This window comes from Elephas maximus, chromosome 1 (genome assembly GCF_024166365.1).
Source record: "Elephas maximus indicus isolate mEleMax1 chromosome 1, mEleMax1 primary haplotype, whole genome shotgun sequence".
Taxonomy (NCBI): domain Eukaryota; kingdom Metazoa; phylum Chordata; class Mammalia; order Proboscidea; family Elephantidae; genus Elephas; species Elephas maximus.
Window position 1 is genome coordinate 54,057,950 of NC_064819.1, and position 13,392 is coordinate 54,071,341.

Genomic DNA, 13,392 nt, shown 5'->3' on the forward strand with positions numbered 1-13,392 from the left:
CCAATACCACTTTTCCCCCACTGATTTGAAATGCTAACATTACTATGTATGAAATGTTCATATATTCCTGGGTCTTTTTTTGGACTCTATTTTGTTCCATTAATATTTGTTCTATTCAGGTGCTAATACCACATTTAAAAAATTACTATAGGTCTCTAGTATGTGGCAGGGTGAAGACACACTGTTCTTTTGTTGTTGTTGTTATTTTTGCTCATTTACATTTAAACAAATGTTAGAAGCAGCTTATCAAATTCCTTGAAAAATCCTGTAGGAATTTTGGTGGAATTTGCATAGAATTCATATTGATTCATTTTCAAGTAATTATATCTTTATAACACTGAACTACTAATATGTCTATTTGGGCCCTCTTTTTAATTTTTTTAAAAATTGTGGTAAGAATATACATAACAAAACATTGGCCAACTCAACAATTTCTACATGTATAATTCAGTGACATTGATTACAGTCTTCATGCTGTGAAACCATTATCACTATCCTTTTCTGACTTATTCCATCACCATTAACACAAACTCAGTGCCCTATTTGGGTCCTCTTTTATGTCCTTCACTAACACAGTTTTATTATGTAGGTCTTACACATGTCATGTTTATTCCCATGTATTTTATAGGATTTTTTTTTTTTTGGCCTATTGTGAATGGAATTATTTAAAATTACGTTGTCTATTTTACTGTCGATAGTGTAAAGGAAAGCAATTGTTTTGGATACTGTATGTGACCATCTTATTGAACTTTTTTTATTCTTTCTAATAGTTTTTCAATATATCACCTTACATTTTCTGGTACTTAACTATAAATAACGGCTTACCTCTTCTTTCTCCATATTAATCATATTTCTTTTTCTTATTTCCTTCTATTGGCTGAAATTTGCAATATAATTTTAAAAGGTAGCAGTGACAAAAGCTATCTTGTGTTTAAAGGGCATGTTTAACTGTTGTGTGTGATATTTGAGGTTTGATGTAGGTTTCTAGTAGATAGCCTCTACTAAGGATCAGAATACCAGAAAATAAATACAAATATAAAACAGAAACCTATCATGACTCTAATATATTTTTTTTTAATTTCAGCTGTTATTTCCTTTTTTTTAATAATATTTTATTGTTTTTCAGATGAAAGTTTACATAGCAAATTAGGTTCCCTTTTAACAATTTCTATACAAATTGTTCCATGCCATTGGTTATAACTTTTACGTTGTGTCAGCACTCTCATTACATCCATTCTGTTTGTTCTTTTTCCATTGATCTACTTTCCCTTCCCCTCCTTGCCTTCTCATCCTTGCTTTCGGGTAAATGTCGACTCTTTGGTCCCATACAGTTCATTGCTTAAGGGAACACGTTACTCATGGCTGATACTGTTTACTTCATAAGCCAATCTATTATTTGGCTGAAAGGTGACCCGCAGAAATAGCTTCAATTCCATGTTTAAAGGTTATCTTAGGAATATAGTCTTTGGAGTTCCTCTAGAATCTATTGGTCCAGCAGGTCTGGCCTTTTTTTAGGAATTTTAGTTTGTTTTACATTTTTCTTCCATTCTCTCCAGGACCTTCTATTATGTTCCTGGTCAGAGTGGTCCATAGTGGTAGCTGGGCACCATCTATTTCTTCTGGTGTCAGGTTAGGAGAGGCTGTGGTTCGTGTAGGCTAGTAGTCCCATGGAATTTTTTCTTCTTTAAGCCTTTGGTTTCCTTCATTCTCTTTCACTCCATATGAGTAGAGGCCAATAGTTGTATCTTAGATGGCAACTTGCAAGCTTTTAAGACCCCAGGCGCTACTCACTTAACTAGGATACAGAACATTATCTTTGTGAACTATGTTATGCCAACTGACTACGTTGTCCCCTAAGACTATGGTCACAACCCAGTAAACCAATCCCGTGAGCTGCTTGGCTACGTCTAGGAAGCCTCCATCACTATGCCGCCTATGTGGTTTGTTATATATGTGGATATATATGCAGCACATAAAAATGTGTATATACATATGCCTACAGATACACCTATACATGCTCATGCATTTACTGGGATATGCCTTTCTACATACATCTACGCATTCATGTCTACCTGCATAACCACACAAGTTTTTTTTTGTTTTTGTTTTTACTGTTGTTGCAAAATTGTATATGTTATAGCATTTACCGAGATTGTCCCTTTTTCTTGTGTACTTCTTAGTGTCTTTATTTACCTTAGGCACGTTGTGCTGACTTCACTCGTATTTGGTCTTGCCTTTCACATCACCAAAAGTAACAAGTGCCTACTAAGTAGAAAGTGATTCCCCTCCTTCCCCAACCCTGGTAACCACAAAGAACTTTGCTTTCCATTTGTATATCTATTCTTGACTTTTTATAATACTAAAACCGTACAGTATTTGTTTTGGGGGGATTGACTTATTTCACTCAGCATAACGTCATCCAGATTCATCCATGTCGTAGGATGTTTCGAGGACTCCTCATTCTTTATAGTTGCATAGTATTCCATTGTATATATGTACTAAAGTTTGTTTATCCATTCATCCGTGGATGGGCACTTAGGTTATTTCTATCTTTTTGCTATCATGAATAATGCTGCAATGAATATAAGTCTATTCGCATCACTGCTCTTATATCTCTAGGGTATATACCTAGGAGTGGAATTGCTGGATCATAAGATATTTATATTTCTAGCTTTTTGAGGAAGTTCCATACTGTTTTCTGTAGTGTTTGTACCATTTTACAATCCCACAAGCAGTGTATAAGAGTTCCAATCCCCTCACAACTTTACCAGTATTTGTTGTTTTCAGGGTTTTTTTTTTTTTTTTATCATTGCCATTTTTGTAGGGTAAGATGGTATCTTATTATAGTTTTGATTGCCTCTTTCTAATGGCTAACGATCATGAGCATCTTTTCATGTATTTGTTGGCCACCCGAATATTCTCTTTGTTGAAGCCTCAGTTGGTGCCCTTTGCCCATTTTTTGATTGTATTGTTCCTCTTTTTGTGACTGAGTTGTTAATGTTTTCTATATATTTTAGGGATTAGACCCTTATCAGATATGTCTTTGCCAAAGATTTTTTTCCCAGTCTGTAGGTTCTTTTCTTACTGTCTTGGTAGAGTCTTTTGATGAGCGTAAGTACTTAATCTTTAGGAGATCCCAGTTTATCCCTAATTTATCTTCTGTCATTTGTGCATTTTTTAGTTTTGTTTGATATGCTATTTATGCGAAAGTTTACATCCACTAGTTTTTACCCTATGTTATCCTCCAGGAACTTTATAATGCTAGCTTTAACTTTTAGGTCTTTGAGCCATTTTGAGTTACTTTTTGTGCATGGTATGAGAAATGGATCCTGATTCATTTTTCTGTGTATGTTTATCCGTTTTGCCAGCACTATTTATTAAAGAGACTGTTTCTTCCCCATTGAGTGGACTTCATCCCTTTGTTGAAGATCAGCCGCCCATAGATAGGTGAGTTCTCAGTTCTAGTCCATTGGTCTGTGTGTGTGATTGTACCAGTACCAGGGTGTTTTGATTACTGTAGCTGTGTAGTAAGTTTTGAGACTGGGAAGTGTGAGGCCTCCTACTTTGTTCTTCTTCAATATTCCATTAGCTATTCAGGGCCACTTTACTTTCTGTATAAAGTTGGAGATTTATTAGTTTTTCATTTCATTAAAGAATATTGTTGGTACAGATACATACCAATGGAACAGAATTGAGAATCCAGACATAAATCCATCCACATATGAGCAGCTGATATTTGACAAAGGCCCAAAGTCAGTTAAATGGGGAAAAGACAGTCTCTTTAACAAATGGTGTTGACATAACTGGATATCCATCTGCAAAAAAATGAAACAATACCCATACCTCACCCCATGCACAAAAACTAACTCAAAATGGATCAAACACCTAAATATAAAATCTAAAATGATAAAGATCATGGAAGAAAAAATAGGGACAATGTTAGGAGCCCTAATACATGGCATAAACAGTATACAAAACATTACTAACAATGCACAAACACCAGAAGAGAAACTAGATAACTGAGAGCTCCTAAAAATCAAACACCTATACTCATCCAGAGACTTCACCAAATGAGTAAAAAGATTACCTACAGACTGAGAAAAAGGTTTTAGCTATGACATTTCCAGTCAGCATCTGATCTCTAAAATCTACATGATACTGCAAAAACTCAACAACGAAAAGATAAATAACCCAATTAAAAATGGGCAAAGGATATGAACAGGCATTTTACCAAAGAAGACATTCAGGCAGCTAACAGATACATGAGGAAATGTTCACGATCATTAGCCATTAGAGAAATGCAAATCAAAACTACAGTGAGATACTATCTCACCCCAACAAGGCTGGCATTAGTCCAAAAAACACAAAATAATAAATGTTGGAGAAGTTGTGGAGAGACTGGAACACTTATACAGTGACGGTGGGAATGTAAAATGGAACAAACACTTTGGAAATCGATTTGGTGCTTCCTTAAAAATCTAGAAATAGAACTACCATATGCTCCAGCAATCCCACTCCTTGGAATATATCCTAGAGAAATAAGAGCCTTTACACAAACAGATATATGCACACCCATGTTCATTGCAACACTGTGTACAATAGCAAAAAATGGAAGCAACCAAGGTGCCCATCAATGGATGAATGGATAAATCATGGTATATTCACACAATGGAATACTACGCATTGATAAAGAACAGTGATGAATCCGTGAAACATTTCATAACATGGAGGAATCTGGAAGGCATTATGCTAAGTGAAATTAGCCAGTAGCAAAAATATTGTATGAGACCACTATTATAAGAACTCAAGAAAAAGCTTAAACAGAGAAGAAAATATTCTTTGATGGTTACAACAGTGGTGGGGGGGGTGGGAGAGAGGTATTCACTAATTAGATAGTAGACAAGAACTATTTTAGTTGAAGAGAAAGACAACACATAGTACAGGAGAGGTCAGCACAACTGGACTAAACCAAAAGCAAAGAAGTTCCTGAATAAACTGAATGTTTCGAAGGCCAGAGTAGCAGGGGCGGGGGTCTGGGGATTATAGTTTCAGGGGACATCTAGGTCAATTGGCGTAATAAAATCTATTAAGAAAGCATTCTGCATCCCACTTTGGTGCTCTGTCATTGAGTGCGTATTTATTACGGTTATGTCCTCTTGGTGGATTGACACTTTAATCATTATAATATGTCCTTCCTGGTCTCTTATAATGGATTTTTACTTAAAGTCTATTTTATCAGAGATTTATTATTGCCACTCCTGCTGTCTTTTGGTTACTGTTTGCTTCATAATTTCTTTTTCATCCTTTGATTTTTGACCTATTTATGTCTTCGTGTGTTTGGTGTGTCTTTTGTAGGCACCATATTGAGGGTCATTTTTTTTTTTACCCATTCTGTCACTCTCTTTCTCTTGACGTGCATTTAAACCGTTTACACTCAGTGTGATTATTGCTAGGTATGAATTTACTGCTGCCATTTTGTTATGTTTTGTGCGTGTATGTGTGTTTGGTGTTAATGGTTTCTTTGTTCCGCTTAATTTTCTGTGATGAGTTCTTTTGGATTTTCTTTTTACTTCCTTCGTTGTTGTAGATTTTGTGTTTGCTGAGTCTTTTTTTATTTTCTTCTTTTTTTTTTTTTTCCTGAGTACCAAAAAACAAAACCAAACCCAGTGCCATCGAGTCGATTCTGACTCATAGCAACCCTATAGGACAGAGTAGAACTGCCCCATAGAGTTTCCAAGGAGCACCTGGCAGATTCGAACTGCTGGTATCTTGGTTAGCAGCCGTAGCACTTTACCACTACACCACTAGGGTTTCCTGAGTAAAAAAGTTTCCTGAGTAGATTTATTAATTTTCTTTGTGGTTACTCTTAAAATTTACCTTTATCTTCCTAATTTATAACAGACAGCTATATCTTTTTTTTTTTTTTTTTTACAATCCTGGAGACAGTGATTCATTTTTAAGAGTACAAGGGGACAAACATGGTTTAATTTAGAAAATGCATGACTTGGGTTTTTGATTATATTCTTTTCCTATTGTACTTTAGATGAAGGTTTACAGAGAAAATTAGTTTCTTATTGAACAATTAATATACATATTGTTTTGTGACATTGGTTGCCAACCCTAGGACATGTCAACACTCTCCCCTTCTCAACCTTGGGTTCCCCGTTACCAGCTTTCCTGTCCCCTCCTAACAGTCTGTTATATCTTGATATCACCTTGACTTCCTCTCTATCTGGAAGTTCTATAACTACACCATTTTTCCCCCTTTTTGTGCTGAAGTTGTTGTCATTTACAAACTGACATCTCTGTTTCTCTGTTTTCAGTTTTGCAGCTTTATTTTGCTTTTGAGAATTCTTTATCTGCGTTGGTACCTGGGTGTCTTCATCTCAGGTTGTCTGATGTTGGTTCTCTGTTTAAAGGATTCCCTTTAATATTTCTTGTAAGGTTAGTCTGATTTTCACAAATTCCCTTAATTTCTGTTTATCTGAGAATGTCCTAGTTTCAACATCATATTTGAAAGACAATTTTGCTGGACATATGATTCTTGGTCGGTGATTCTTTTCTTTCGGGGTTTTATATATGTCATCCCATTGCCTTCTTGCCTGCATGGTTTCTACAGAGAAATCAGAGTTGAGTCTTATTGGTGCCCCTTTGTAGGTGATACTTCAGTTTTCACAAGCTGCTGTTAGAATTCTTTGTCTTCGGTTTAGCCACGTGTGATTATAATATGTCTCGGTGACTTTCTTTTGTGGTCTATCCTGTATAGAGCTCACTGAGTTTCTTGGATGGAAATCTTCTGTCGTCTTTCATGATAGTAGGGAAGTTTTCTGCCAATAAGTCTACAATTCTCTCTGTTTTTTTTTTTTTTCCTTCTGTTCTGGAGTTCCTTATGAATAAATTATTCATTTTCATAGGATCCCGCATAACTCTTACGCTTTCTTCATTTTCTTTATTCTTTTTTCTGATTGTTTCTCAAACAAATTAGTATTCAAAGGATTTCTCCTCTATTTTGCTGATTCTTTCTTCCAGTTGATTCAATTTTACTTTTATGTCTCTTTATTGAGTTATCTATTTCTGATATTTTATTGTTAATCTTTTGAATTTCTAGTTGTTGTTTTTGTATGGTTTCTAATTGTCTGTTTATTTTGTCATTTTGTTCTTGTATTGCTTTCCTGAATTCTAAGGTTTTGTGTGTGTTCCCCTTGATCTCTTTGAGGATGCTAGTATACGTCTTTTGAATTCCTTGCGAGGTAGTTTTATTACCATTTCTTCCTTAGGCAGGTTTTCTGCCTCTTTATTTTGCTCATTTGTTTGAGTGATCTTATCCTGTTTCTTTGTATGATTTGTTGGTGTCTGATGTCTCCAAGGAGTCAGCACAATGGCTAAGAGCTCAGTTCAAATACACCAACTGCTTCTTAGAAACCCTATGGGGCAGTTCTACTCTGTCCTATGGGTCCTATGAGTCGGCATCAACTTGACAGCAATGAGTTTCGTTTTAGGTGGGGAGTTGCTGTCTCAAGGTAATAAGTTTGGTGCTAGCAGTTAGTGCATCCTCTGGAGGTCAGGGCAGGATGTCTCCATATCTATGGTGAGGGAGTGCTACCTAAATGGAAGGGGTAGGCCCACTGTGCATGCATGAGTTATTGCCTCATTTGGTGGTGAGGTATCAAGAAGTTTCAGTGCAAGTGCAGACAGCCTGCAGGAACTGTTTGGGTGTTTAATGTGTGCTGTTGCCACCAGGTGGACGTTAGAAGAGGGCATTAGGATCTCCTGCTTGCCATTTGGCAGAGGTGTACCTGGCACCTGTGAGGATGTGACTGGTGTTGCTTTGAGATGATGTGTCTGTCCAGCTGGTCACCTCAGTGTGGGTGCAGGGAGCATTCTCACTGGTGGCTGGGCTGGGTGCCGTGTGTGCACACTGCTAGTTGCCGGGTGATTGGGGGTTGGGTGGCACAGGAACTGGCACCACTGGTGGCTGGGTGGGCAGGGTAGTGCAGGAGTGGCTGGAGCTAGTGAGCATGAGCCTTAGGTTGCAGGTCTGACAGCATATGAGCATGTCCTGTTGACTGTAGGTGGACATGGCTGTGCAGGGTTGGGCTGGGGTGGGTACAAACCTCCAGTCGCAGGTCTGAGGGTGTGGGAGCACTTGCTCTGTGGATCACCCAGTAAGGGGGTGGGGGGCTCACAGCTGGTCACCAGGAGGGTAGAGGGAGGGAAGGAGCATGTTCCCCAAGTCTCTGGCATTGGTGCTTGGGGACTCCCAGCAAAGTGAAGCTGGTGATCAGGACCTGGCCCCAACCAAATATGAGGAGGGGGTGCTGTCCAGAGTCCAGTTGGGTGGGGAATCCCTAGCCACCACTTCAAGGATCCTTCACTCTGCCAGCGCCAGCTGCCCAAAAGTTCAGGGACCACTTCTGGTGAGTAGTTCTGTCCTTATTTTCTGGCTCCCTCCCTGGATGTGGTTGTCTGGATCCCTAGGGCTCTCTCCCTCCTTAGATCCAGTTCATGTTCTGCTCACTTTCCTTCAGTCCAAGTTTGTCCACACAGTATCTCTGTCTCCTATTGGGGATTCCGTGAAGTTGCCTTTTTGTACTCCCCTCCCAGGGATGCCGCTTTCTTTGTCTCAAGATGGCAAAGCTGCACAGGGCCAGCTAGTCGGGCACCTATATTCTGTAAGTCTCCTCATTTGCTATTTTCCTTCAGTTTCTCCTTCCCCTTTGGTGATCTAATTCTTCATCCTTCCATTTTCTGTTCTGGGTTCCTAGATTGTCATCTGTATCCGTTTCACTTGGTTTCTCAGTTCTTTGCTGCAGGGTGATCACAAGGTGTGTGTGACTAAACCACCATCTTGGGCCGTCCTGCCATTTCTTTTTTGTTGGCTGATGGGTGATTTTAGATTTTGGTTTTTTTTTTTTTTTGGGCACATGTTACTTCAAAAAATGAGGGAAGAAGGTTACTTTCATCAATCTTTTATTAACTAGAAGCCCATATACTCGTCTATTTTGAGTGGGACACTGGAGCAGAAGTCCCTCTGAATAGACTAAGCAAACAGCTGGAGTTGAGAAGGACTAAAGCCTGAGCTTGAAGGCTCCTACAGTAACTACTCTCTCTTCTGGTCAGGATGGGTTAGGGAGTAAGGGATCAAGCCGATAGTAAAGACACTGGTTGACAACCTTCTCCTGGGGACAAAATCTGACCTTGGAACTAATTGTGATACCTCTGAGATAAGGCAGGTAGAAGGCAAAACTGGCCACCATATTCAACTTTCCCTGAGGAATACCTACAAATTCTCAAATGAGTGGGTATCCATGGTGGTCACCAGAAGATTAACCTTGGCAAGCCCTGTTTATGAGCCCAGGAAGCTTGACCTACATCTGGGGGAGTATGCTGGGGTTGTGTTAGATGGGTGGGCCCAGCAAGTACAGTCCAATCCAAAAATAAAGTGTCTGAGAAAGGAAGACAAAAATCATGAACTGAAGGCCAGTCCCAAATGTCAACCTGTAGAAGTGAATCTGAGGCATAATGTGATGAAGATCTGAGGAAATTGGCAAAAACAGGTTAAAAAGATTAGTGCAAGGTCAGTTAAAGAATTATTTCAAGTTCAGGCCATTGGTTATAAACAAGCCAAAAATGTAGGGTTTTAGAAGACTTTTCCAGAAAAAAAATATTTATTTATTGTGCTTTAGATGAAGGTTTACTGATCAAACTAGCTTCTCATTAAACAGTTAGTACACGTATTGTTTTATGACATTGGTTAACAACCCCAAGACATGTCAACACTCTCCTTCTCACCTTTTGGTTCCCTATTACCAGTTTTCCTGTTCCCTCCTGGCTTCTAGTCTTTGCCCTAAGGCTGGTGTTCCCATTTAGTCTCATTTTGTTTTATGGGTCTGTCCAATCTTTGGCTGAAGGGTGAACCTCAGGACTGAGTTTGTTACTGAGCTGAACGGGGGTCTGGGAGTCATGCTCTGAGGGTTTCTTCAGTCTCTGTCAGGCCAGCAAGTCTGATCTTTCTTTTTGAGTTAGAATTTTGTTCCACATTTTTCTCCAGCTCTATCTGGCACACTCTATAAAAAGAACTTTCTATTTCGAAATAATTTTAGACTTACAGAAAAGTTACAAAAACAGCTCAGAGTTCTCATAGACCCTTCATCCAGCTTCTCCTAATGTTGACATTCTATATAACCAAAGTTTAATTATCAAAACTAGTTTTGTTTTGTTTTCAGTTGTGCACTGGCTACGTGTGGAGAGTTGGGATCAGCTTACTTACCTTTGCACAGGACAGATGGACAAAGTGTGCCTTATTACCATGTAGGGCCCTCACACTAGACCAAATGAGGGAAAATCAGTTGTTATTGAGTTGATTTCAACTCATGGTGACCCCATGTGTATCAGAGTAGAATTGTGCTCCATAGGGTTTTCAATGAGTGATTTTTTGGAAGTAGATTTTGGTTAGCAGCTGAACATGTTAACCATTTACACCAACAAGGGACTCCAATGAGGGCAACGGGTCAGTCTAAAGTGATTTTTTCTGATAAGCACTGTACTGTGGGAAGGAAAATTCTCTACATTCTCTATTCCAGACTACAGAAATGAGACAGAAAGCATGAGAGAAACAAGCAGGTCTACAGTCTTATCACCAAAAAGATGAGGGAAGAAAACAGATGTACAGTGGTAAAAACGTGTCTTGCAGTTTACAGTGGTTGGAAAACCCTGATTCAGGTTCATTTTCACAGGATTTGCTAGGTAGATTCAATGGGTCATGAACAGCTAGAAGGGAAAGCACGACTACTGCTATGTCTACAAATTTAAACTCTGGTGCTTAACACCTTTGGTGATTTCCTTCCACATACCTCTGAGCAGGTGAGGCATGGTAATTCCATGATTAGCATGCACCTAGTGGCTTTTACAGAGAACCCATCAGGAAGTGTTCAAATTAGATCTTCCAATCGCATGGCTGTTTATCAGAGATGCCCAGTGGAAGAGGAAAGGTTTAAAGAGTAACCACAGTAATACCATGAGAATTTTTGGGGATAACAGTTACAGAAAGAAACAGAGTAGTTTTCTAGAATTGTGTGACTTAAATACAATATAAACTCGGAAAGAAATATTTGAAAGTGTGGGAAATTACTAAAACACTGATGTTGGAGTGGATACCATAGATGGAAAGACTGTGTGACCGAGCACATTTTCTTTGGAATGGCGGGAATCTGGGCAAATGTTATTTGAAATACTTCTGCAAATATAAAATGGGGGTCAGTAAATATTGTTGTGTTTTTGTAGAATTTAGAGCACGAAGATTTCATTTATAATACTTAAGATTAATATGTTTATGTATTTAACAAATAAACGGTGCCAGTTTCAGGTGATAGCTGCACAGCTATGTATTAAGACTGGCAGATCCTTTATATGGTGGTTAAAAATGAAACCAAACTTGTTGCTGTTCAGTCAATTCTGACTCATGGTGAACCTATAGGACAGAGTAGAACCGCCCCATAGAGTTTTCAAGGAGTGACTGGTGGATTCAAACTGCCAACCTTTTGGTTAGCTGCCAAGCTCTTACCCACTGCACCACCAGGGCTCCTTATATGGTAGTTGGAGGGACAGAAAAATTACAAAATACACCAACAAACAAGATAATTTTAGACAGTGATTAAATGCTGTCGAGGGGAAAAAGACAGGATGAAGTGATACAGAACAACAGATGTAAAGGGAGAGAGGGGAGTCTTTTAGATAAGGTAGTCAGGGGAAGCCTCTCTGCAGAAGAAGCATTTTGAGACTATAGTTTTCTTATTTGCAGGTGATAAGAAAGGTTGTCACTGAACTTTAGGACTTACCTTTCCCAGTGTATTCATTGGCTATTTTTAATATTTAGCCAGTCAAGGGCTCCTTGCAGAAAAAGCTGATTCCAGAGCTAGGGCAGGGAAAGTATAAAATAATCTTGGAAACTCTTGTTACACCAGAAAATAGAGAAGTGCTCAAATAATGATGAGAACATATCAAATGGAGACAGGAGGCACCGGGAAGGGGCTCCCACTGGTGGAATCCGGGACATTTTGAGCATCAAAATAAATAGTGATGTAGTAGGTTAAAAATCCCAAACCCGGTGCCGTCGAGTCGATTCCGACTTGATGTAATAGGTTATAACCCACTAAATAAAATAAAATAAGAACCCAACAATGCATACATGCATACATACATACATACATATATAATGCATAAATGAAAAAGAAGGGGAAATTCTTACATTAAAAGCATAACAAATATAGAAGGAATGATGGAGTTAGAAAATCATCAATGATTGTTAGAAACTACTGAGTGAAAGTTATAGGAGGAATAGGATATTTACATAGTCTCAAAATACTTCCCTATAGATTATTTGTTAATTATAAGCACGAAGTAGTGACTTTACAGTAGAGAAGCCTGGGGACCACTACCTTAACCAAGTGATCAAAGTTATATCACCAACGTTGGGATACATCAACATCATGTGTTTCCGGATAGGAAGTATTGAGAAGGACATAACATCGAGTGGTATTTCTACCAAAAATGCATAAACTGGATGTAATCATAAGGAAACATCAAACGAACCCAAATTGATCAACATTCTACAAAGTAACTGGCCCGTACTCTTCAGATATATCAAAATCAAGAAAGACTGGGGAATTGTTCTAGATTAAACAGACTTAAATGACAATCAAATGCAATACATGATCCTGGATTTGGTCCTGAACTGGCGGGCAGGAGGGGGAAGGGACAGGTAAAGAAAAGCTATAAAGAACATTACTTGGATGATACGAAAAATTGCACACAGACTATGGATTAGATAATACTCAACGGCTCAACGGCAGTGGGTTATTGTGTCAATGTTAAATTTCTTGATTACATAAGACAATGTTTTTGTTTTCAGGAAGACCAAAGTGTTTAGGGATGAGAGACCATGGTGACTCCAAAATACTTTCAAATTGTTCAAAAATGTACACATGCACACACACAGAGAATGGTAAAGCAAATAGAGGATAATACAAACAATTGATAGATGTTGGTAAGTGGTATAAGGGAGTTCCTTATATTTCTATTTCCATTTTTCTATAAATTTGAAAATATATCAAAAAGTTACCAAACAACAAAACCTGAAAACCTCAGCTGATCAAGCTTCTTCATCTGGTGGTATGACCCAAGCCATCATTCCTGAAGGATCTCGAACCTAAGATAAGAAGGAACTGAGCTTCTATTAACTTACACCACTTGATATGGCAGTACCAGAAGCCAATTTCCAAGCATAATCTTCTACGCCTTTTAAGTGTAGCAGCAACCCTATTTAACCTTCATAGTCGGTGCTTATCACTGTAGGCAACACCATGATCATCCTTCTTGCTTGTTATCTTAGCA